Source organism: Cervus canadensis, chromosome 2 (genome assembly GCF_019320065.1).
Source record: "Cervus canadensis isolate Bull #8, Minnesota chromosome 2, ASM1932006v1, whole genome shotgun sequence".
NCBI classification, from domain to species: Eukaryota; Metazoa; Chordata; class Mammalia; order Artiodactyla; family Cervidae; genus Cervus; species Cervus canadensis.
The window spans coordinates 32,452,744-32,457,046 of record NC_057387.1 but is presented as its reverse complement, the minus strand read 5'-3'; the positions used below and the strand labels follow the sequence as shown (position 1 = coordinate 32,457,046).

Sequence of the window (4,303 nt, the reverse complement as noted above, 5' to 3'; positions counted from 1 at the left end):
TGGCTGCATCTTCCCAGGAAAATTCCACGCGTAGCACTGGTCTAGGCACCAGATGACAAGCATCAGTCCCTTACAAGTGCCCTGTTTGCTGACTACCCTGTGGATGGAATCTCTTGTCCTGCACTAACGTGGGCTTCTGTTAGTAGACTGGTTCCTGTTGCCCCAGCAACACAGCAATAGTGGAGGTGGCAGCAAACGGCTGTTAAATCACTTAATCAGTTGTGGTCCATAGGCCCTGTGCCAACCAGGGGCGGTTACAGCTTTGCCAGACTTAGTCACCACCGCCTGTAACTTAATGTGGCTGACATCGTTATAAACACACACAGAACAGGCAAATAATAAGTCCCCAACAAATACATCTTGCTTGATTGATTTCAGAATCATGAGGACGTTATATTATGTCCCTTACAGTTTTATTCCTGAGTCTATTTTCTTATACTCAAGACCTTGGCAAACCAGTAATTTCCATAGGATGTGTATGGCCAGACTACCCCCCTCAGCCACCCCATTCCTTGGCTCTTCATAAGGATTTATCAATAACAACATACCCATTCTGTTTAGGCTGTTATTATGGTTCTATCCTGAAACATCCTGTAGTGGTTATTTTTTGGAAACATCATTTGGTTCATAATCTCTTAGCAACAGAACTTGAGGGCTAACGGCCGATGCAACTCCAAGCAAGATGATTGTGTCTCGTGCGTGGGCAAACAAACCCACAGCAGCCAAGTCGGAGCACCCTCTGATTATGGGTTTCATTGTTTTAGGTCATTGAACGTCACCAGCACCCACCACGAGCCAGGCTTGCTTTGTGACATGGCTGAGAGCATATGCTGTGACAGCCATGCACCCAGGGCCTCGGAGAACTTTCAGTCCCGGGGTGCCCAAGGCTGCAGTCATAGACATGTCTCCTCCTGGTACAGGTCCCAGAGTGTGTATCTGACTGGGAAGAGGAGGGGGCAGGAGCAGTGACCCCTCGCTCTGTGCCTGTCTGCACTTTATGTCATCACAACCCTTCTTCCCAGCATTGTTAGGACTGTCCTGCCATGTGACAGCTGAGGAAGTGGCAGCTCGAGCATATGAAGCCACCAGCCATGGCCACAGGTTGGCAGAGGCAGAGGCAGGATTGGAATCCAGACCTGCCCAAGCTCCCAGCCTCCATCCTTTCTTTCTCTCCTTTCATCTTGCTTTTTATTTTTTATTTTGATAGTTCATACTCCTAGAGCAAGGGCTCCTATTGCAAACATTAAACCACAAGCATGGCCTTTGATTCTTTGAGCCCATATTCACACATCTAGGAAGAGAAAAAGCAAACTGTGATCCATGTACATGGAGGAAAACCAAAGGCTCATGGATAATCACACTGGAGTGTTTTTGTTTCTATTTTTATTTTTATGTTTTGGCCACTCCACGCAGTATGCAGGATCTTAGTTCCCTGACCCAGAATTGAGTTCGTGTTCTCTGCAGTGGAAGCAGAGTTTGAAGTATGGGGCCACCAGGGAATTCCCTCAAGTAGGAGTTTTGAAATTTCTACAGCTGAGAACCCAGAAGCCACAGGCCTTACAGGTCCTTCTGGATGTCCCTCAGTGTATCTGCACTTTTCTTCAGTTGAGCAACCTTATCAGCCTTCAGCTTTTGGTTGCTAACACTGGTTAACCCCTGGACATTAAGGACACATGGATGATTGAGGAAGACTTCATTCTAAATGCCATGCATCCTCTTCACCATTGTGACACCAGATGAATCCTGGATAGATTTTTCACCATGGATTCAATGAGATGAGTCACATGTCATCCAACAGACCAGTTGGTTACCCTTTTAGCTTGATGATTTCACAGGCACTTTCCACTACCACTTTACATACTTCCTTCCAATTTTTACTATTATTGTTCTTTCCCATTTCTGGGCTCAGTTCCCGAACAGAAATGCTGGCCACATATATTCTACTCCAAACAGCTACACTTGAGTCGCTGTGTTCTCCCCAAATCCATCCATGACAGCTGCTGGAATGAATGCCAAGTTTTCAACCATAAAATAGTGAAACTTTGACACCCACTTTCAATCACATGGTGCTTGAGTCATCCACTTAGTTTCCAGGTAATATATATGAGGATATCCACTGGGTTGGAAGCCACACTTATGATGCAAATGGGACTGTACTTGATGATCGCAGGAATGATGAATTTGAAGAAAACTTCTCCGCACCGGACTGAATTGACTCTCTCTCTCTCACTGGTGGACTCCTGCAGTTATCCCCATAGTCACAGGGTCATCTGTTCTCTGCCACAATTTTAAGTGTCTGAAGAAAGATGTTCCCATGCTGCAGATGCATTTCCAAGCATCCACAAGGGCAAGTTCATCAGCCAGGGACTTTCCAAGAGTGCTGATGGCACATGCCATACCTACTTGTCCAACACCCACTGCAATGATTTTTTTGTTTGCGACTGTTGCCTCCTCTCCTGCAGCCATGCAATCAGTTTTTCCTTAAGAGTTGCCCTTGTTCACAGGAGAGAGAAGGCTCGGGAGACAGTGGTAATAGTTGTGCAAAGGACGACTATTGTGCAATGTTAACTGTGTGCTCAGCCTCCCCTCTTTCTGTTCATCTTGTTCATAAATTCAAGTACCTAGGGGAACCTAGGACTTCATTCGATGTGTGGTCTCTCTAAGGCTGTTCTCCAGAAGGCAGCACATGAGGGCCGTTGCCACATACCAGTTCCACAGGTCAAAACCACGCACACGATGCGCACCTCCTGCAGCCACGGACCTCAGCCTTCCCAGGCAGTGTGGGGCTCATAATCCTCCTTTTATTTTGGTCACTTCCCACAGCTGAGACCACGGTTCTTCTTCTGTGTCAGATAGAAATAAAAATCAAAATAATTAGCTACCACGTATTACTCTGAGCTGGAAGTTTGATTTACAAGCCTTTATTTACTCCTTAAAACCTTATAAGGGCATTTACAGTTCAGGAAATTCGGTGTCAGAGTAGTTGAGTGACTTACTGTAAGTCACATAAAGGAGGTTCTTTTGGCGACACCCACAGTCACCCTCCACGCTTCCTACAGCTCTGTTACTCATGAGCAGAGGTGGAATTACTGAGAAAATCCTTGATGCCTATGCTCGGGGCCCCCTTGCTCACACCTACCCCTTCCAAGCCCTAGAGGTCTATTCACAGAGCCATGTGTTTTGTGAAATTTGAAAAAATAAGATGTTTTAATGTTTATTTTCCAGAGGGAAGCCTCACTCAGGTTCCATAGAACCTGGACACCCTGTTCATGAGCGTATGCCTTAAACATCTTATCTAAAACTTTGCTTCTGCCTTCTGTCTCCTTTCCCGACTTTATTTGCTCTCCTTGGCACTGTTGCTAACACACCATGTACTTTATGTACTTATCTTATTTACTGCATATCATAGGCACCACTCACTAAGTGTTCTGGGGTGAATGAAGGCAGCCATTGTCCTTCCACAAAAGCTGTTCTGTGTAGTAAGTTGTTTTCATGTTATAGACAATTTATAAAGATGGAGGAAATGGCTTGCTCAAAGGCACCCGCCAACAAGTCCAGTCCCCGTTCTCCTGACCTGAGCTACCTTTGGACTTGGCCCTGCCTAGGTTTCCTCTGGCCATGACATCATAACTTACTTATAGACCAGACATCATTTTATTGGTGTTTCATCCTTGACTCGTCTCTCTCGCAACCATCTCCCCCTACCCTCCAAGTCCTACCAGCCACCTCCCAAATATCCATCAGACCCAATCACTTCTCCCCACAGTCCCTACCATAGACAGGGTCTTCATCTACCTCCCACTGGTCTCCCTGCCCCCGTGTCTTCCCCTCAGCTTCCAGAGGCTGATCCAATCAAGTCACTCTCCTGCTGGAACTATCCCATGAATTCGTATTTCTTAGAGGTCAGGTTTGAAATCCTCAGCCTGACCCATGAGGCCCACGGTGGTTTTTATTTTTTCCAGTTCCTCAAACTCACCATCTCCTTCCTGACTCAGAGCCCGTGTACATGTTCCACCCACTTTTGGTGCCATAGCAGTCTTCCTCTCTTCCCTCTCCATCTTTCTACTTAATTTCTACTCACCCTTTTGCTCTCAAAGCAGCATCATTTCCTCGGGGCTACCTTCCTTGTCCACCCACACTGGGTGAGAGCCCTTTGAACGGTTTTCACAGCTTCCTGTATATCTCTGCAAAGAACTGATTACAACTGTCATTAAATAACCAACTGTATTCTCTTGCGGGGTTTGATCTGCCCTTGTGGCCCCTCCCTCCATCCTCTTCCCCAGATGTGGTGGGCCTTGCTCAC

The 4,303-nt window shown here is 46.4% G+C and overlaps 1 pseudogene; it reads right to left on the bottom strand.

Annotated features, from left to right (window-relative positions):
- Positions 1 to 1,442: 1,442 nt before the first annotated feature.
- Positions 1,443 to 4,008, bottom strand: LOC122428685 (annotated as a pseudogene).
- Between the last annotated feature and the right edge of the window lie 295 nt (positions 4,009 to 4,303).